Source organism: Python bivittatus, unplaced genomic scaffold (assembly GCF_059951505.1).
Source record: "Python bivittatus isolate LINGU-HERP-01145 unplaced genomic scaffold, Pbiv_v1 ctg000700_np1212, whole genome shotgun sequence".
NCBI classification, from domain to species: domain Eukaryota; kingdom Metazoa; phylum Chordata; class Lepidosauria; order Squamata; family Pythonidae; genus Python; species Python bivittatus.
Genome location: NW_028277098.1, coordinates 10,823,462 through 10,845,254, shown reverse-complemented (window position 1 = coordinate 10,845,254; position 21,793 = coordinate 10,823,462). Strand labels below are relative to the sequence as shown.

At 36.4% G+C, this 21,793-nt stretch overlaps 1 long non-coding RNA gene across 2 annotated transcripts in view; it reads right to left on the bottom strand.

Annotated features, from left to right (window-relative positions):
- LOC112540636 (uncharacterized) overlaps window positions 1-20,577 on the bottom strand; it is a 36,662-nt gene extending 16,085 nt beyond the window's left edge. The window contains exon 1 of one of the 2 annotated variants that reach the window (XR_015798515.1): window positions 20,446-20,577. This is a non-coding gene — a long non-coding RNA (uncharacterized LOC112540636). The remainder of the gene's footprint in view (window positions 1-20,445) is intronic. The other variant, XR_003084718.2, reaches the window with a different exon arrangement.
- Between the last annotated feature and the right edge of the window lie 1,216 nt (window positions 20,578-21,793).

Genomic DNA, 21,793 nt, shown 5'->3' with positions numbered 1-21,793 from the left:
ATAACAAGAATGAGAAATTCCTTTTCCAATTCCCAAGATTTTTAAAAATTATTTATTTATTATTAAATTTGTATGCTGTTGATGCCTGATGATTCTGGGCAGCTCACAAGGAAAAATATAAACAACAACAAAAAACCCAATCAAAACAAAATAAGAAATAAAAGATAGCAAGATGACAGAACTGGACTGGAACGGAAAAAAGAATCCAGGGGGGCTTCGCTAAAGGCCTGAATGAAGAGACAGGTCTTCATAGCTCTTCTAAACAACAGCAGAGAAGGGGCCATCCAGATCTAGGGAACCTCATTCCAGAGGGCAGCCACTGCTACAGAGAAGGGGACTTCTGCAGTCCCAATAAATGGCATTGTTTACTCGAAGGAACCTGGAGTGCACCAACCCTGCCAGACTGAATCAGCCAGGAAAATAGTATGGGAGATAGGTGGTCCCTCAAGTAACCAGAGTCTATGCCATGTAGGGCTTTATAGGTAACAACCAGAACCCTGAATCTGTATTTACTCCCCATTTAACCTTAAAGATAAAGGCTCAAGGCATATATTTGTTCCTATGAACTCACTTTTTCTTCTTTCTTTTAAAACCCCAAAAACTTCCTTCTTTTTTACTTCACTTTTCCCCCAACATATATTAATCTACTCACTGCAGTCACTTATTTCTATTTCAGGATCCCCTCTAAACTGTCCTCTTTCTTGCTGTCTTTTTCCCTATTTTGCACATGCATACACAGCTTTCTTCCTTCATCCTTCATCTTACTCTCTATAATCCTTCACATTAGTGACCCAGATTCCTCCCACTCTGCTGAATGGCCCTCAGCCTTGAAATCAATACCCTGCTTTGGGGTAATAGCTTGGTAGTTCCTTCTGCCATTACCTTTCCTCTGGGTATTTCTCACCTGGTGCCCAACTCATACTTCAATGTGCCCTATGCTATCTTTCTGGTGATTAAAATGTCATAATTCAAAATCTGAAATTATTTTGAAAGTAGAACCTCCTGGCTATGTAGCATAATGGCATAGTAACTAGAGGATTCAGTCTTTCCTTCCCACCCATCCACCCCGCCCCCCTTGTGAGTTAAGGCAATTTCACAAGGTAAACAAAATAAATTTTACTTTAAAAATATAAAATGTACACCTTTTAAAAAAAAAAAAAGTTAATGACTAAAGTGCAGACTTTTAATGCAGAAAAAATTATAGAGCTGTCCAGGTCATTGTAATACATCAGCTTGTAAATTAGTTAAGAAAGGAAAAATCCAAAAGAAAATTAGCAATGTTCCAGATAGAGGAGAATGTGGCTTCATGTACCTCTGTCCAAAGTCTTTGATAAGATTAAACCAATCCTGATCGCTGGACTATTCTTATGAAAAATAATTATATCATAAAATAGTAATAAAAGATGGAAGTAAACACCCAATTCCATATACAGAGGGATAAAGAAAAAGAGACATAGCACAACACATAAAACCAAAATTAAAAACCTTATGGAAGTTCCTGGCTGCATATATTTATGTATTTCTACAGAAATAGACATCTTCCTCCTTCAGTTTCCTTGGGACTTCTCCAGCTTCTATGAGATTCCCAGTGCTGGGAATGATTGATCCCCATTCTTTACCCAGCACCTCTTCATTGAACTCTCCCCCCACTATAGTGGACATTATTTTCCATAATATCCATAATAATAATAATAATATCCATAATAAAATAATGAACATTATTTTCCATATTCAGCAGAAAGATGGATTTGAGTAATCTGGGTCTAGAATCATCATGGGAATGTAGACAATGAGTCAAGTCTGCAAACGGTCATGGAGGCTACATTCACAACAGGAGCTAATAGCATTTCAAAGCAAAGACCTGATTTCTAGATGACAGCCATTTTTCACTTTCTAAGAGAATAGATGAGTTCCAAAATAATTTATCAAAAAAAAGGTAACCGATGGCAAGAAGCCAGTACATAAACTGGAAGTCCACTGGCTACTATAATTTTGTTTTATTACTTTTTTTAAAAAAACCCACAGGATTGGGGGTGGGCTGAAGAGATAGTCCATGGACACATTGCACTAAATTTGAAGTGACTTTTGAGAAGCTACAGGATTCTATAAATAAGCTCCACATTGGCATCTCCCATATGACAATTAGTTTTTGTTTTTTTCTAGTGTCAAGCATGATTTTTTTTGCATAAACATTTGTGAGTAATTGAAATGTGGAAAAAGTTCTTGAAGAACTGAAAAAAAGTTTTTGAAACAAAGTGTTGAAGTCCCCTCTCCCCTATAAATAGGCATCCTGTGGACTTAATGATTGTTTTAAATTCTTTTAAGCTTCTTTTCATGGTCATATTATGTTACATGCTCCAGAGAAAGAGAATATAAACAAATTTAAAGGAAATTTAAATTTAGAATTTAGAAAATAAAGTTAAAGAACTGTTGAGTAGATAAGCAGACTTATAGGCCAGACCAGAATTTTATCAAGCTTTTATGTCTGCTAATCAGGAACTTAATTCTGTCTATGCATTTAATATTGAATACTTATTAAATGTATAAAGCCAATATATGGATATCATGGGGAAAAACCTGGTAACCTATTGGCCAATCAGCTGAAAACAGCAAATAATATTATTTTTACTATTAAGAATGCTGAAGGTAACATATACAATGATTCTGAGTTAATTTAATAAATCATAAATTTAATTAATTGATTATGCAACTTGTATTTTGTCTCAATCACTGGAGTAATTCTAGGCAACTTGAACATTATGGCTTCACTGACTTTAATATATCAGAATTCTTTTACAAATAAATTACATTTGACTTTATAATACCAAGTCAAATGCTACCAAGAAAAAATAATTTTTTAGACAATATAGCGGTCCTGAAGTTTATGCATGATCAAGCTGTTGATCTTTGCTCATAAGTCAATAAAATAAAGTAAAAAATCTTGCCATAACCTTTTCAGAAAATAATAAATACTCTGAAACATATATATATATATATATATATATATATATATATATATATATATAAATAAATAAAAGGAAATGTTCCTGATCCTAAAGACTATCCAACTGAATGCATAGATTGACTTTTATGCCCCATTATTATTCAAGGTTTATAAATATGCTTTTAAAATAAGTTTTTCCAACTTCATGTAATGATGCATATATAAGTTAAGGGTTATTATGATTGTGCATCTTATCCTATGAATTCTTTGTTAACTGTCAGTGCTAGAATTCTGAGAGTGACCCTCGCAGATAGCTTGCAGATAATATTACTTTTGATTGTTATCCAGCTCACTTTGGTTTTATAAAAGGCTATCAAGCCTCAGATAATATTAGATTATTAATTGATATTGGTAGTGGTAATTTTTAGTTGGAGACAGGAAAAAAATATGTACTTGTTGGCCGAGAGCCCACATAATTTGAAGTGAATGTTCCATAGATTGGATAATGCAACAATAAATATCAATCTGAAAATTATTGCATCAAAGATTAAAATAGTTGTGTTTGACAGAGAAAATGGAGGTAGCAATTACGAGTTATAAATAAATCTTGAAAAACAGAGCAAATAGATGAATTTGTGTACCTTGGTAGAATGTTTACAAAAGGAGATAAAATGGAGAATTTTAAGAAGTTTAAATGTCTGTGGAAAAGTAGCAGATAGTATGCGATCCAATGCAAGAAATGAATGTTTTTCAAATGAATATATAAGGGTCATTCTTCTCATTTTGTTATATGGAAGTAAGAACTGGGTATGTCAAGAGAAACATAAAAATAAATTGAATTAAGTGGAAATGGGATTCCATTCAATGTTTGTGCGGAAAAACAAGTAGCAATATGATGAAAGATGAATGGGTGCTAAGTTAATATGGACTGCACACAAAAGTGAATGACTATCAAAGAAATATATCGGGGCGGTTTGGTCATTCAGAAAGAAGCTGAATGTGGATTGAATTCTGGAACAAATATACTGTATAAAGAAAAAGAGAATGGGTTAAGGGGAAGGGGGAAACCAAGAAAGTAATAGTAGGATGTGGCTGATGACATCTTCAGGAAGAGAGAGAGGAGAAGTTTTATGAACGAAAGGCGATGTTTGTCCCAGTGTATGAACATCGTAGAAACAAAGATGATTTGCAAGTATAGAAAGGAGAGGTATAATGAATATTGATGGTATAAGCCAGATTCAACTGTATTTCCTTTCTTTTCCAGTAAGCTTTTAATTTCTTTCGCTTACTATTTCTTACTTCCTTTTTTCCCTTTGCATAATGCTGCTTGCTCCAAAAGCAAGTACTGAGATAGGTATGTACGTATGTAACAGAGAAATGGTATTTAATGTTATATGACAAACTCTGGATTTACCAAGAGCCTGGCATTGCTATTCTTATGTTGGAAAGATAATACGATCTTTTATTTATAATCATGGATTGGTTATATGTTCATTTTATACTGAAAAACTGGCTGTTTTTGACATAATGGAAAGACTGACCAATATTATTTGATGTTGTCAAGGTTTATAAACTGGGCTGCTTTCCATGTGGATTTTTATGTGTTCTTACTTCTGATTGTTTTTGTCTTTTTTCTTCTTTATATGGTAAAGCAGTAGGAACTTTAAGTATTAACTGATTTTTATTTATTTATTTATTTATTAATCACATTTATATGGCCACCACCCCATCCAGCAACAAAGATGGCATAGTCCTAGAACCAGCAGGCCCCCAAACCCAGAGCCGCTCAGTCTTGCCAGGGTTCAGCTGAAGCTTGCTGTTCCCCATCCAGACCCTCACAGCCTCCAGGCACCACAATAAGATGTCCACAGCATCATTAATTCGCCAGGGGCAGAGATGTATAGCTGGATATGATCAGCGTACTGATGATACCCCACCCCATGGCAATGGATGACTTCATCTAGTAGCCTCATGTAGATGTTGAATAGGAAGGGGGAGAGTACTGAACCCTTGGCACCCCACATAGCAGGGGCCAAGGGCGGGATCTCTCCTCCCCAATCACCACTGACTGGAATCAACCTGGGAGAAAGGAGGTAAACCAGCACAACACCATGCCCACCCCCAATCCTCTGAGCCAATCCAGATGGATACCATCACTGATGTTATCCAAGGCTGCCGAGAGGTCAAATAGGGCAAGGATGGATACACAACCCCCATCCCACCCTCACCAGAGGTCATCCAAAAGTACAGCCAATGCTGTTTCCATCCCATACCCTGGCCTGAATCCTGACTGAAAGGGATCCAGTTAATCTGCTTCTTCCAAGGCCCTCTGAAGCTGCTGTGCAACCACCTTCTCAACCACCTTCCCCAGAAAGGGGAGGTTAGATACTGGATAAAAATTGTCCAGTATAGTGGGATCCAGTGATATCTTCTTGAGGAGGGGGCAAACCAAAGCCTCGTTAAGAGATAAATGAACAATCCCCTCACTCAAAGAATTAACCACTGCTAGAATCTACTAACTCCTGAGGCCGCTTTAACAAGCCAGGAGGGGAATGGATCTAAAACGCAGGTGGGTGAGCTCACAGTCCTAAGGACTCTGTGCATTTTCTCAGGTCCAACAGGTCAATATTTCCTCCTACATACAAACATGTACATTCAAGTATCCACCTCTCAGAAAATATACAGGTAGTCCTAACTTAATGTCCCAACTTAATTGGGACTGGCAACTCCATTGCTAAGTGAAGTGGTCATTAAGCAAAACATCATGTGACTGCCCCGCTTAGTGATGGCAGTGCCAGCAGTCCCTGGTTGAGGTTGTTATGTGAATCATCCACAGTCATTAAGCGAGACATTACATGACCACAACTTGCAACCTCCTGCTGGCTTCCCCATTGACTTTGCTTGTCAGAAGCCAGCTGGGAAGGTCACAAATGGCAATTATGTGACTGTGGGATACTGTGACCATTGTAAATGCACATCAGTTGCCAAGTGCCTGAATAATGACCACACGACCGCAGGGACTCTGTGGCCGTCTTAAGTGCAAGGACCAGTCATAAGTCATTTTTTTCAGCACTGTTGTAATTTTGAACAGCCGCTAAACGAATCCTCGTTAAGCAAGGACTACTTGTACTACTTGGTATAAGGTATTTGTAGTCATGCAAGGTCATAGTTAATCACCTGAACTTTATATCACTTTTTAAATAAAATTTTATTTAAAAAGCCACATACCATGATTTTATCTCAGTTCCATTTATTTATTTTTTAATTCAAATTTCTTTCAAGAAGATCAATGACAATATTAACCACATAGCAAAAAAAAAAATCAAAATACCAAGTGTCTCCTGAAACTTCTGCATGTCAACTCCACTCACGACTTCATAACAGTTTAGGCAATATGTATCTTGTAACTAGACAAGATATAATTTAATTCTAGAGAAAAATTTTCCAGTGAGGCTAAAACACCAACCAACTATCTCCCATGGGAACTTAGTTTCCAGCACTGCAAGACAGCTCAAATCTTATTAAATTATGTTTACCCAACCTAGGATGAGGGCTTGCTGAATTAGCCAGGTGCCTTTAGAGTGACCTGCAGAGTTCAAGCCCAGGCACTGACAGGAATGATTGGATTCAATCAAAGTGTGGAACAGAGTCATTTTGGCTTTTGATTGCACTAGGCAGGGGTCATGATGAAAAACAGTAGCTGTTCATTGAGGAGAAATTCAAAGAGATCACCTCAACCCTGCAATACCTCTTAAAAGCACTTTTATTAGAATTCTAAGGGGAAAAATATTTAAAACAAAGAAGACCACCAATATTTATGTTATTGCTTCCAACCCAGGCAATGGGACAGTTAGTTTGTCAGCTATAGGGGTGGAAATACTTAGTTCCTCACATTTACTTGGACAGATGAGAGCATTTTGGACTCATTCACAACTGGAGAAGGAACAATATTGGCAACAATATTCAAATTCTGCATCTGTTACCATTCTCTCTAACATATGGAGTGCATGTATATATCTTCCACTAATATATATAGTTATTAACAGTTTCCAAAGAAATTGTTTTTTCCTATAATGCAAATTTCCTTGTCCTTTGTCAGGTAAATTTTCCTTGTATAATTCTTTTATATGTGACTATTTTTTATACACAGCTTTTATAGACATATATTCTTTTTCAGATGCTTATCTCACAGACAAGTGTTTATCTGCTTGTGTGTGTGTGTGTCTATACAACCACATGCACATACTTTTTAATCAGAGGAAGACTGATCCTAGCATTCAATATTACTATTCATTATAGCAGATCTCACAAATTGTCTTCCATGGAAATCTGGTGGATTTCTTTACATCCATCCTAAAAAGATTTATTCTAGAAACATCTTTCTCAGGGCAATAAAGGCTCCATTTAGCTATCCAATTAATTAATAAAGGAATATAAAGCAAAATGTCAAAGTCATTGTCCATTTCAAAGAGAGATTTTTCAATAGTGCCAGAGATTTGTGAAATGAGATGGGACTTTTCCTTAAGAGACAGCAATGCCAATTTGCTTGTTTTTGGAAATAGGCTTAAAGCTCGATCTTCTTATGTACGTTCACATGGAAGTAAATCCCTCTGAGTTCAGTGGGGCCTAGTTTACTTGGGGCTGTAGCCTTGTGATATGACTGAAACAAACATTTTTATTTACTGGATGACTCAAATCATTTCAGAAAGACTTTCATCCATATCTTCTGGCCAGGCTCACGAAGCAGATCTGAACTTGCAGATAGAAAAAGAGTTCACTGTCAGTCAGTTGATGGCCACAAAATCCTGTGAAAGTTGACAGAGCTTGTCAAGCCTCTTCTCTTAGTCTAAGGAGAGGGGATTATAAAGATAATTGGAAATGGACACCAGACAGCTTACCAAGTGGCATTTCTCAAGTGCTGGATGACAAGGACGGGAATACCCTCAGCTGCATGTTATCACCTCTTTGATTATTTCATAAATGTGATCTGCTGCATCTTGAGATGTTTGTGTAGAACAAACTCAGGCTACAGCAAAAGAACTAGAAAGTACTTTATATCAAACTCCCTCTCAATATGATGTCTTATTGTAACATTAACATTGACCTGACAGAGATGGCTACATTGATACCTCTAAAGTTAAAGCTTGAAAATAGCACAGGCATCTTTGTATAACAACATTCAGATAGCTGATTTTCTTCCCGGAAAAGCAGTTGAGAGGGGAGATTTGATATGAAGTTACAGTATGGAGAAGGGGGATGCTAAAACTTTCTCTGCTCCCTTTTTTTTTTTTTTAATTGCAACTTCCTCTAGTGTGCTGGCATACAAGTTTCCAGGTATATTTAGAAATTCAGGTGGAGGAAGGAGAGTAGCTAGGAAGATATTTGGTCACACATATTTCATAGTAAACATGAATTTCACCAAATGCTGAGTCCAAATGTCATTTCCTTTTGCCATCCCATCCACAGGTGGCAAAGTGGGAAGATCCAAGTGGGATTATTTTAATGTCAGGGTTGTGGTCAATTTCAGAGGTGGGAGGAGAAACTGACTATGGCCACCCTGTGCTCATCTTGATCCCTGCCAACGATTGGCCCTTTTGGTAGTTGCTTAATTTTCACCCTAGAATTTCAGCTATCAATTCAGGCACAAAATGTCTTTGCACCCATTGGCATAAAATATTATGCACATGTACAAACTTCATCCCAAGATCCTGAAGAGGAGGGATACAAGGAACACCTTCCTCACTTGACCCCCTCCCTCTTTTATTAGATAATTACCAAATGGTTGCTGAACTATAGAGAGTGTCTCTGTTTTGGAAAAAAGGTCACAGAAGAATTCTCGTATGTCCTATTTCCGGGCATAATTATGGCACAACGATTACAGCTGGCTGGGGAAATCTGGGAGTTGAAGTCCACATGTCTTAAAGTTGCCAAGGTTGAGAGACACTGGTCTAGAGTAAATGTAAATGTAAATTTTATTCACCTTGTTCCAAATACCTTCTAACTGTCTTGCTCCTGACAGTTATTTTCCTGATCTCTTCTGGATCCTCCACCTTGAGAGACAGGATGGTTATTGGGTTAGGAACAGGGAGACCCAGGTTCTGTTCCACCCTCAGGCACAGAAGTTCACTGTGTGACTTTGGGCCAGTCACCCTCTTTAAGTCCAGCCTATCTCACAGGATGGTTGTTGTGGGGAAAAATAGGAATAGGGAGCACTATGTATGCCAACTCAAGATCCTGTTAACCAAAGGCAGGATATAAATCAAATACGTCTAATAAATAAATACCTTTTGGCATCACTACCAAATTATTTATGCCCTTTATGTTTTTTTCTTAGAATTATGTTTTATACTGACTTTTACATATATATTTGCAAATTGGAAAAAAAAAAAAAAACCCTACACCAAATTGATTGGCAAATGACAGGTTGCTAATACCATGTTTTTTTACTTGGTAATGTTTTCCTTTAATTGCTTGTCTAGGAAAACATGTTCATCCTTATGTTAACCCTGTTTCCACTCCTCCTTTTTCAAAGTTGGTGCTTTGATACTTATTTGCATAGATTAGGTTTATTCTGCTTTGGTAATTGTATATCTCCAGATATGGATGGTGCAGCTGGCCAATTTCAGTTCCTCATTTCCTAAGTTTACATCTATTCCATCCCATTTGTTTTATTAGTTTCCATTAAAAACACAAAACAAAAACCTCTGCATGAACATTTGTATGCATTTTGGTGTACATATCTTCTAATACATGCATTTAGTTGTGACATTTTGCATGATCCTCTGCAATATAATATACTTTTGTAAATTATATTTTCTAACATTTGCATTACTCCCTCAATGTTGAAAGATAATTGTATTGTGGCATGTGTGCATACATACTGTTCCAATTTCTTTTCAAGTGGTAAACAAAAAGGGTGCTAAATGAGAAAGATGCTAAATTCTTAGCAAGACTTAATAATCCCTAATATTGATATGTGTAATGGTATGTGGGAATGACCTTGGGAGACAGGAAGAAGAGCTGCAGACTAGACAACTGTCATGCAAAAGGAATCTCAGCCCACAGGAGGGATGGGGTGTACGAAGGATTTCAGAAGGGACCTGCCCTAATTTTCCAGAGTAAAAGTAAAGGAGGGGGGAAATGTTTCATTTTTAAAAATAATTTTCATTAAAATAAGATTTTACAAAAATTTAAGCTGCAGAAGTATAGAATAAGATGTAGAAAAAGAAAGAAATTATGAATGGGTAAAAGAAAAAGTGAAGGATAACAAGAAAGAAAAAAGAAGCTATCTAAAGAAGTGACTTCAGATCTTCTTTGCTGCAGTTACAAACATAGCAATTACCATCTCCACCTTCCCATATTACATATAATGGTTCCCTTCTTCCCATAAGCAAAACTTTTTAATCAGTAAATCCAAAAATCAGTTCATTTTTATCCATTTTAAGCAAAAAGTCCATAAAGGGTTTCCAGTCTTTTATCAAAGTAGTTTTAGTTCCATCCCTGATCAAACAAGTCAGTTTAGCCATTTCTGCAAACTCAACCATCTTCACAATCCATCCATCCATTATTGGTGTTTCTATAGTTTTCTATCTTTGTGCGAATTATAGCCTCACTGCAGTTACCAGTCGTCTATAAGCCTCTTCTAGTTGTGTATCCATAAGTCCCCTATTGTAGTCAGTCAATCTTTATTGATTAGCCTTCTGGCCATTTCAATTTCATAAAAACAATCTAATACCATATTAAATATAAAATCCAATATACAGTTAAAATTATAATTATAAAACCAGAACTGTCTTAACTCAGTTCATCATCTTTACAATTTATGACATTGGTTGCTCTAAATTCCTCTCTAATTTTTATCGCTTTATTAATGAACTTAGTGATACTCCTAACCACATGTTGATTGTAGCCTGACAATAATCGGTCCAATATAAAATCACAGGATATATAAGGTCTAACTGTAATATACTGCTTTATATACTTCTGTCTTATTTGTTCATACAGATGACATTCAAAGATTATATGGACTAAATTTTCCACTCTACTTTTACCACAAAAACAAAGTCTCTCCTGATATGGTATGCCTGCGTACCGGCCCGTTACTTCCTGAGTTTCCAGCTGGTTAAATCTTAATTGTGTAAAGATTTTGCGATACATTAAGGGAGTTGGGACTGTCAAATACTTTTCTATACCAAAAATAGTCTTAATTCTGGCTAAGCCAACCGACTTCGTAGCAGATAAGATTTCAATATCTTGTTGAGCACTAATATCTTGTGCTCTTTGTCTAATGATTTTAACTGCCTGGTCTCCAAGGGGTTGAAGTAAAAGGGGGGAGAGGCCCATAGTTGTTGTAGCTTTATACAAAAGTCCAACCCAATTGGTGATCTCGGGAGCTGACAATTGTTCTAAAAAGCATTGTTTTGGCAGTCTAAACTCCTCCATCTCAATCAATCGTCTCCAATATTTTACTACTTTTAATAGGGCAGATACACTTAATGGGAAAATACCTGTTTCTGCCCTAACGGCACTGGCTGGAACCGTTGGTCCAACCAGAAGAATTCTTCTTAAAAATTTGTTTTGTGGTATTTCTAAGGACGGGGTTGCCAAAGAACCCCAAATTTCAGCTCCATAGGTTAACAATGGAATGATCTTGGCTCTATATACCCTGAGCACTGGAAGTATTGTCCCTATTGTAGGGGAGATGGGCGGGAGAGAAATCCAATAAATAAAATAAAATAAATAAAATAAATAAAATAAAATAAAATAAAATAAAATAAAGTCCTAATAAGAAAAGTTCCAGTTTCATCTAAATGTTAATTTTGAAAACTCTCTGCATCACCATATGTACTTGTGTCCAGTGTCTTTTCATTTTTCAGAAGTCCACCACGCATGATAAAATATCCCTTCATGCTTTGTTCACATTTCCAACAGTGATTAGAAGTACCTTTATATTTCTTAGACAATTTCTCTGGTGCCATATACCAATGGTACCTCATTTTTAAAAAGTTTCCTTTTAAATTGTAAGACAATGTGAATTTCAGACCTTTTAACCACATTATCTCCCATTGATCTATTTGAATATTATAACCAAAGTTCTTGGCCTGTTTTACCATACATTCTTTAACTTGATCTTCCTCTGTTTCAAATCTCAGCAAAAGTTTGTACATTTTAGCAATCACATGTTCATCATTTGTACAGAATTCATTCTCAAATTCTGTTTTATCATATTTTATTTATATTAAATCTTTAACTTTATTGTGCATATGAGAACTGTTGAAAACCAAATCTCTCTGCAGTCAATTGTTCTCTTGATTTCATCTTAAGCTCCCCATTTTCCTGTACTAACAAATCTTCATATGTTAACCATTTGTCTTTGCCTGCTGTTTCTTTTCTATAAAACACTTATGCTGAGGCCAGCAAGGTATTTCTGGGCATAGCCTGAGTTTGTATCAATTCCATATTTGTACTATGGCATTCCTAATATAATTATTTTTAAAGTCTACATTAACTTTACAATACCATAAATAAATATGGGAGAAATACTTTCAGACTTGCAAGATTCTGTTAATGCAACATTACAATAAAGATAGTGTTAGTAACCACAGTTTGTGCTTCTTGTCTGGACTACTTTGAAGGGCTAACATCAATCTTGCAAGTCTGAAAATATTTCTCTCCTCCTTTCCTTTTACTCTACAGAAAACTACACAGCACAACCTATTTTGTGAGGTTGCTCTTGTGGGGATAAAATGAAGACAATCCCTATGTAAACTACCTTAAGATTCTGAGGAATAAGCAGGATATAAATCCATCAATTAAATAAATACAAAATTTAAAAGCCTAATGCTATATAGTGAATTCATGGAGGTTCAAGATTTAAACTGAGGGCATGTTGACTTACAAATTGTTTCTCTTTTATTGTAATGGTGTTTGAATTGCAGAAGTACAGATTATAACTACATGTAAGTACATATATATTACAAGTATATGTACTTGTAATATTTCATGCTCTTTTTCTAAACATGAGGACTCCTTTCTCTTCTCTTCCCCATGTGCTCAGATAAGAGCATGTGAAAGAATTCAGAAAAAAAAAATAAAGCTCCTCCATGAGGGAGATTAATTCTATAAATTTAAGTTAATTCTATAAATTTAGGAACTCTACCTGAGCAGACTTGAATGGTTATATATTCTCTGCACCAAAGGTTAACTGCAATTAGATTGGAGGAGAAGGTGACTTTTCTGGTTCAAGAGCCCATTTGTTGGTGTGGTGGGTACTTTCATAACACAGCAGAGAGGCAACATATCACCTACCCATAAATTAGGTATTTCCAGATGGAACTTCTTCTGTCAGGCGATTCATAAGGGAAACAATTCTGTTCCATTACTGATATGATATGGAAAGCTCCAAATTGTGCAAAATTAATTGTTTGGGGATGAGATATTCCAGTGAACACAGGAATATACTACTTTATTCAGGATTATGCCTATCTGGCTATTCAGTTGTTTTCTGGAAGCAAATCTTGCCCAGCAGATAATGGTTCAGATGTGATCTGGCCCTGAAACATCTGAAATATCACACACACACACCCCAGCATCTTCCAGGTTTTTAGGGCTAAAAATTATAGGAGGTTTTAGGGCATTTTTAATATATGTTTTTTAATTATTTATAGATTTTATCCATGGTTGGAGGGACTTGTGTTTTTTCTTCTTTATTATTGTGAGCCGCCCAGAGTCACCCATTGGGGGAGACGGGCGGCATACAAGTTTGATAATAAATAAAATAAATAAATAAAATATCTGGAAAACCACCTGACCACTCATGGAACTGCAGGATCAGTGTGGAAATAATTCAGTTCCAGAGGAGTAAGCTTTGTACATGGCAAAACAGCAAACCGAACTCCCCCAGAACAGATTTTGAAAGCGCATATAGGGAAGAATCAAAGCACATTATACACGGACAGAAACACATGGGAGGTGCTGCCGGTCTTTCTTACAACAGTTCCTTATGTTGCAGCATAAGCAGTTCCAGACTGCTACATAATAGCAGATCTATATCTGCCTTTACTTATTACTTTTCTGCTTGGGAAATCTTAATCACCAGAATGAATTTTCATATTGCCGTATTATTTGTTTGACATTTTTCATCTCAATAGTTCCACTGCTTGTAATATATATATTTTTTCCTTTAAAAAATAGAATTTCATGGTATCTCAGCTCGCTTTTCTCACATGGATAAGTTTGTGCAAACTTTGCTGGTTGATTAAGTTATGCATGAAGAAGTGGGGAAATGTAAGACAATTGTATATTCAAATGGCTGCTAATTACACCCTCCTGACATAGTTATTGTATGAAGAACACATTTAGAATAAAACTGCCGCATCATCTAATTGAACTCAAAAATATTTCTGACATTTTAATGAACACACCAATTAGTTTTATTTTACAAGTCTTTCAAATGAACCACAAAGGATTAGAAAATGGCATTCAAGGTCTGTGTGTAATTAAGTTGCATTAACGCAGGAAGGTGAAGGAAAAGATAATGACACCCAGGAGTTAAAAACAACGTAAGGCATACATGAACATTTAAAGCTGGCTTGGAGTAAATAAAATGTTCTCCCTTGGAAACATTCATTGGGAATTACCTTGATTGTGCTGGAGTAAAATAGTGACATCTGTAACTAAACAAATAGTTTAACCTATATCTTTGTGGCACTTGTCACCACTGAAGTTCTCTCAAAACTTGTATGTAAAATGATAGATAAATATGGAAACTGCTCCTTAGAAGAAATACATGAATTCCATAATCAGACTCCCCCCACACTGTTACCTGCCAACCCCCACCCCCACTCCCACCACACACACACGTGGATTTGGGTTGTAACACAGAGGTAGAGTTTTAAGTCTTTGACTCCACAATGCAAGCCTGATTCAGACTGCTTCCTCAAGCTGCTGTTAAGCACAGAAGTAAAACTCTGTATGTAAAATAGTCACTTTGGAAGCATTTTAGTTAGGGAATTTCTGTGGAAGGAAAAACTAGATCATAACAATTATTTGATATTGCTGAAATGTTTTGAATTCTAGCTCCCATAATCTCTGTTGGCCTTGCTGGATGGATGTTATAGGAGTTGAAGTCCAAAATGTCTGGGTATCTTACCAGTTGCTTACATCAAATCCAGAGATATATAACTTAAGGCTGTAGGTCTGTAGCTCCAGAAGTTTTGGATATTGCTATCAAATTATAATTTTTATTATGACATAATGGGAAAAGTATTAAAGAAATTACTGAAAAGTAATTCAATGATTTTTTATTATTATTTTTATTTATTTTGGTTCCTTCAAGTCAGTTTTTTTGACTACTGCCAATTGCATGGGCAAGTCCCTGCAGTTTTCTTGGCAAGTTTTCAGAAGTGTTTTGCCATTGCCTCCTTGCCAGGGCTGAGAGAGAGTGACTGCCCTAGGTCACCCAGCTGGCTTTGTGCCTAAGGCAAGACTAGAACTCATGGTCTTCCAGTTTCTACCTTGGTCCCTCAACCACTACACCAAACTGGCTCTCAATATGTAATTTTAAGTAACTCTAAATGAAACAAAAAAATTATCTGGGCAACAAAAATTCAAAAAATACCCTTGGTCCTGGCCCTGCCCACTGCTTTTTGGAGTACATTCCTGAAGAGCATGCCAGTAACAGGGAAAATGCAACTCTTAGCCCAGGAAAGTTCTATAGTTGTCCTGCTTCCTCATATATTTCTTTATACTCAGAAAAACAAAGGAAATGTGGTTCTTTGTCCTATCATCATGAATCTTGGCTTTCCCAGTATGGACACATTTTAGGGAAATACATGTAACTATGGTTATCCCTTCTTTTTGCACTTTTTATCAGCACAAAACTATATCCTCCCCATATCTACTCAAAAGTCCCATTTTTGTTGAATAAGATAGACACTCAGATAAGTATGAGTAGGGTTATTTTCTAAGACTTGTAACTCTCTATAGTCATTTCCAAGGTTGTTAATTTCTAGCAGAAGAGTAACTTTTTATTCTGATCTATTTAAAATGCTTAGATTGTTGATGCAGTTCTTTTTTTATTGTATAGGCTATAGGAAATATATATTACTTTGCTCATTCATGTGGTTAAATCATTCCATGAAGATGTGGAGAAGGAAAAGTACAGTATTTTCTAAACTTTAGAAATAAATAACATCAACCAGAGATCATTGTGTGTCAAACTTTTTCCAAAGTATTTGTATTACCAATATTAACTGTAAGGTAAATTCTTAATGCTGTGATTTATTGCTTAGGTCTCTGGATTTTTATAATCCATAACTCACACTTTCAAATTGATTTGCTGCTGATTCCCCAAAGTCATGTAGGGAAGGATGTATAGTATTGTAATCCTCAACATACCTTATAAAATTTCCCATTTACATGCATAATCTCCGAAGCCATTAAGTATCATAAATGTAGAGTTAATGTCTCATTTCTAAAAGTTACATATCTCAGTAATTACATTAAAAGACTTTCAGAGCTGAAATTTCTAAACTCTGTTGACAAAGCAGTCAGGAATATCTTTAAAGAGACTCATGGTTTATGGGCCCTTGAATGACTCATCTGCTAAGCAAGGCAGGGAGAAGTAAATTCCCCTGTTTGCTTGTAAACAGAAACCTAAAGATAACTCTAATGAATTCACTGCAGCCTCATTCACTCACATCTCTGTTGCAGTAATAAGATCAGCTAGTGGAAAATAAATATGTATTGCCAAAATGATAATTAGGAACTGTGTACTTTTCAAGTTTGCTATAATGTCAAATTCTGGATGTCTTACTTGGCTTTTGAAATTCAAACCCAATTACACTTAAAAAAAAACTGAGGATATATATACTGTATATGTATATGTATGTATGTGTGTGTATATATACAGTATATAGTGTATATACACACACATATTCATATCTAGGAGAAAGTCTGAACTCTTTTCATACCTTCCTGTTTCCTCTCTCTGATGATGCTGACCAGTCACTGGAAGGATGTCTTTCATTTATGCACTTAGACCAGTGTTTCTCAACCTTAGCAACTTTAAGATGTGTGGACTTCATCTCCCAGAATTCCCCCAGCCAGCATTAATTAAAGTTGCCAAGGTTGAGAAACCCTGATTTAGACACTTGTCCACTCCTCAAGACATGTTTACTTGCTTGATGCTCACTCAAAGCAAAGAAATGTAATAACTAACAAGCTTATTGAAATTAGGTTATAAACTTGTTATTAGAACTATATTTTGAAAATAGGAATGCAGTAGGCTCTTTCCTGTTTTATATTTACTTTATATTTATACCCTTATTTAACCCATCCCAAGGACTAAGATAGCTAACAGGCATTTAATCATAGACTGGGTCTGTCTTTTAGGTTTACAATAAAGACAGATCATATAGTTGAATCTAAAGGAGAAGCAGGACTAGCGAGAATGCAACAAGCAGAAAGAGATAGAGTGGAACCTCGAGTTACGAATTTAATCCGTTCCGTGACTCTGGTTGCAACTCGAATTGGTCGCAACATGAGGCAAATTTTCCCATAAGGTTCAATGTAATTACCGTTAATCTGTTCCGGTGTCCGCAGACCACGCGTCAGGGGCGGAAAAACGGCCGCGGACCATGTGTCAGGGGCGGAAAATGGCCGTGGACCACGCGGCAGGGTGGAAAAACGGCTGCGGACCACGTGGAATGGGCAGAAAATGGCCGCAGGCCACGTGGCACGGGCGGGAAAATGGCCGCAGACCACGTGGCACAGGCAGAAAATGGCCGCAGGCCACGTGGCACAGGCGGAAAAATGGCCGCGGACCACGTGGAATGGGCAGAAAATGGCCGCGGATCCAGTTCGTAAGTCGAGGCGAGTTCACAAGTCGAGGTACATTTTTGGGGCCGGAGCTGGTCGTATCTCGAAAAATTCTTAAGTAGGGCCGTTCGTAACTAGAGGTACCACTGTATAATCAGTTGTGACTGTCCCTTTTCCCCTAGAGTTACCCATGCAGACCCCAAAACTACTTCAGGGAGTTAGTGGACAAATTCTCAGGGAACATAGCATTTAGGTACAGAGCTGTTAGCCTTAGTATATAAGTTTTAAAAAAAACCATATGGTCTCAGAATGTTGGATATAACCAAGAAATGTCAAATACCTATTCTAAATGGCACCAATTCCAATCTCAGACAAAGGCTTGCAGGACTGGCAAAGAACAATCAATAAATTTATATGGAGCAGGGAAAAAAACAAGGGCATGTTTTAAAATGTTGCAAAACTCAAAAGAAAGATGTGGACTAGCATTTCCTAACCTTAAATTATATTATCAAGTAAGCTGTCCATAATGGATAAGAGAATGGATACAATCCCAAAGAGGAGAATATCAATTACAGAAGGAGCTAGCTCAGCCAACTGACTTCATAGGTATTTATAGTATAAAGAATCAAAACAACAACAACAAAAATGTAGGGACATAAGACAAAGTTTGTTAAGAATATGGAATCTTCTAAAAACAAAGATAAGTCTAGCGATCTCACCATTACCAGCACCATCAAATGTTCTTTACATCAAGGAGAACTACAGTAAGAAAGATTTAATTACATATGCTAATATGGTACACCCACATGCAAAAAATAGAATAAAGGCACAGCAAGGACTACTCAATAAAGGTAGGAATTTACCATGGTTGGTGTATTTACAAACTGCTGGAACAATAAAAAGTGATCTTGTGAAAGAAGGAAAGACCTTCGCAAATATGAGAGAATTTGAAACACTTATACAAAATCAAAATCTTCTATTAGGACGAATGTATAAACTGTTATTGAAATATGAAATGGAGGTGGAACAAATTAAACACTGCATGATAAAGTGGGTGCAAAACTTCAAAGAAGTCACCGCAGAACAATGGGATTCGCTATGGGGAAAAAAATCAATAAAATTTACTCCAAGCTATAATTTGAGGGGAAATTGGTATAAAATCTTTAATAGATGTTATATAACTGCATCAATGAATACTGAGATAGACAAATCATATAACAACAAACATTAGACATGCTACAACAAAGAAGGAATATGTTACCACATGTGGTAATGCAACCACCCATCCTCCCCAAAAAATACTGGAAGGAAATGCATCAAAACATTCAGAAAATTTTAACATAAAATTTGAACTGAAGCCACAATTTTTTTTATCAGAAATAATTCCAGAAAACATAAATGAAAAGCATCACAAATTACTAAGATGTATGTTGCTGGCTAAAAGAACAATTTGGCATAATATTTGATACAAGATGGAGAGACCAAAAATGGAATATGCAGCAGTGGCAAAACTGACAGTATATATTCATAATAAAAGCCTAACTAAATTCAAGTAAGAATGGCTCCCTTATGTATGACAGATTACATAGCAAGACACATTTAGACATTTTGAATACGTTTCTTGGGAAAAGTGTTAAGAGACCAATGAAAAACAATAGATGAAATTACTTAAATAGATACTAGAAATAATCTCCAATGTTTAATGTTCAAAGTATAGTACAAATATTTAGGTAGTGGTTAGCAGTTGGGGAAATAAATGGAAGGGAAAGGGGAAAATGCATTACTAAAGGTGTGCGTGTGTATGTGTGTTTACTTGTGTTTTATTAGTAGATGTTTTGCTTTTTGTATCTTTATTCTTGTGCACCTTATGTTTAAATAATCTGCTAAAGCTTATGCAATAAAAAAAAGGGGAAAAAAGAAATGTCAAATAACCAAAAGTAGAGGAATCCTCACATAAGAAATATAATTAATTATTCTAAACAAGATGGAAATAATATTTTTAGGTTACTTGCTGGGCTATTTTGGCCATTTTTTTCCATGTATTTCGCATGTGTATTGTAAGTTTCTTCAAGCATCCTTCTTGGACAGAAAAATTGGATTTAACTCAAATAAACTATAAATGAATAAGGACAACTGAGAAGATAAAACAATTCCCATTTGATCCAAGGAGAGGTTCCAACGATGTCTGCTTCCTTCTATTGATCTTCCTCTCAATCAAAACCCAACTGTCCTCTAGATTCTGCAAATGCCTTACCCCAGTTTGCCAGTCCAATTGAATGGTACAAATTTTATGGTGAGGAGTGGGAGGAAGATCTTGATGAACTCAGATGAGCAAAATGTTCTATCCCTGTTCTCCAGACCAAAAGTATTGCTTCCTAACTTCACATTTAACTTCAGAATTAGATGTCAGCCACGGGTAACAATTAGGAAGCAATGTTTCTTATGTGGAAGGAAGAAATCATAGCCCATAAAGCAATAAAACTGCCTACAAAGAGCAGAGGGAGGTCCAATGGAAATTGGATGTGGGGAGGGGACAGGATGATTAGTGTGGAGACATCACAGTTTCTTCAAAACTTCTTTTTGTGAGCATGGGATTATACCTGGTGCTACCCCTTTTATCCCCTCCAAAAATAACGATCAGAGTTTTCTTGTGAAATAAGACAAAATTAACATTTACTCACATGAAGTAGGGTTTTTTTTCAGGAACAGCAGTTATAGTAGCAACAATTAAACAGCAAATTTAAAGTATTAAGTGAATTACAAAATTAGGCCATAATTAGTCTCTGAGCTGAATAGCTCAGACATGCGCTCTCCTCTTGAGAGCATGGTGAAAGAGGAAGCGGAAGTGACCTCACAGAGTCTCCACCTCCTTCCATGTGTCTATCTAGGAATACAGGAACTGTGAGGTTTTTTTGACTGCATTATCCTACACTTTTGAATTCCATATTCCAATGTAAAATTCCTTCCTAATTTTGGTCCAGCTTTAATTTCTAATATCCATTTTTTTTATTTCCTTGTTAAATATAAGATCTTGTCAAATTAGCCCAGATCCCTGAGTATTTAAATTCAGTCTACAACTTGCAGTGAGGCTAAGACACTTAATGCGTAAGGCAGTTTATCCAGTGATGTAGTTGCATTTACTTCCTTTGGTTATTTCCGAAGAAAGCTCATCACTTGGGCTGAGGCAATGACACAGTAATTCTCATGTGTGTTTAACACTGCCCTGGCATTATGATTTAGTAATCCATTTACTCTCACTGGACACAAAGCCAAAACACCACCTGATCAATGAGAATGAAAGAAACATGAATAACTGCAACAGAAAGCAAGGTACTTCGCCCTTAGAGACTAAGGTACTTACACACACACGCACACACACACACACTTTGCATTTATATACACCAATTTGATTGGTGTATATAATATCAACACTCGTGCTAGGACAGCTTCTCTACTCATTGTCCTCCTTTATGCCTTCTGCCATCCATCTGCCCTTGGTAACTGCTATCTTATTGTACGGATAGCTCTGCTAGGACTAAATTTCCCAGCATCCCCAGGAGCATGGCACCATACTGGGGACTGCTGTATTTCACTCACCACCTGGAGCACCTAACATTTTGGACAAAGTGGGCAACAAGCAGCCCTAGATCCTCACATACTACTTAAACTAATGTCTACCCCCTTTGCCAGTTATCATTTTAGGCTGCTGGGAAGGTTTGTCTGCCTCCTTAATGAAGATTGCTGTTTGGAAAAGAAAGATAAGAAGGTATTAGAAAAAAGGGTATCCAAAAGGGTCCCCACTCACTTTGGACATGGCTTTTGACCATTGTTTCCTTCAGTTCCACCCATCTTGTAATCCTTCCCATAGATTAAGAAATGAGGCCCTCAGGAACAAATACGCTTAGCTCAACTGTGGATCTTTCTTTTCTAAAGCTGTACTTTTGTCATAGGAGAAAATGATAATTATTAGCTACTCTTGAGTCTAAATTGAGACTAAATTTGAAGTTCTCCAGTACTTCCCTCCATTCA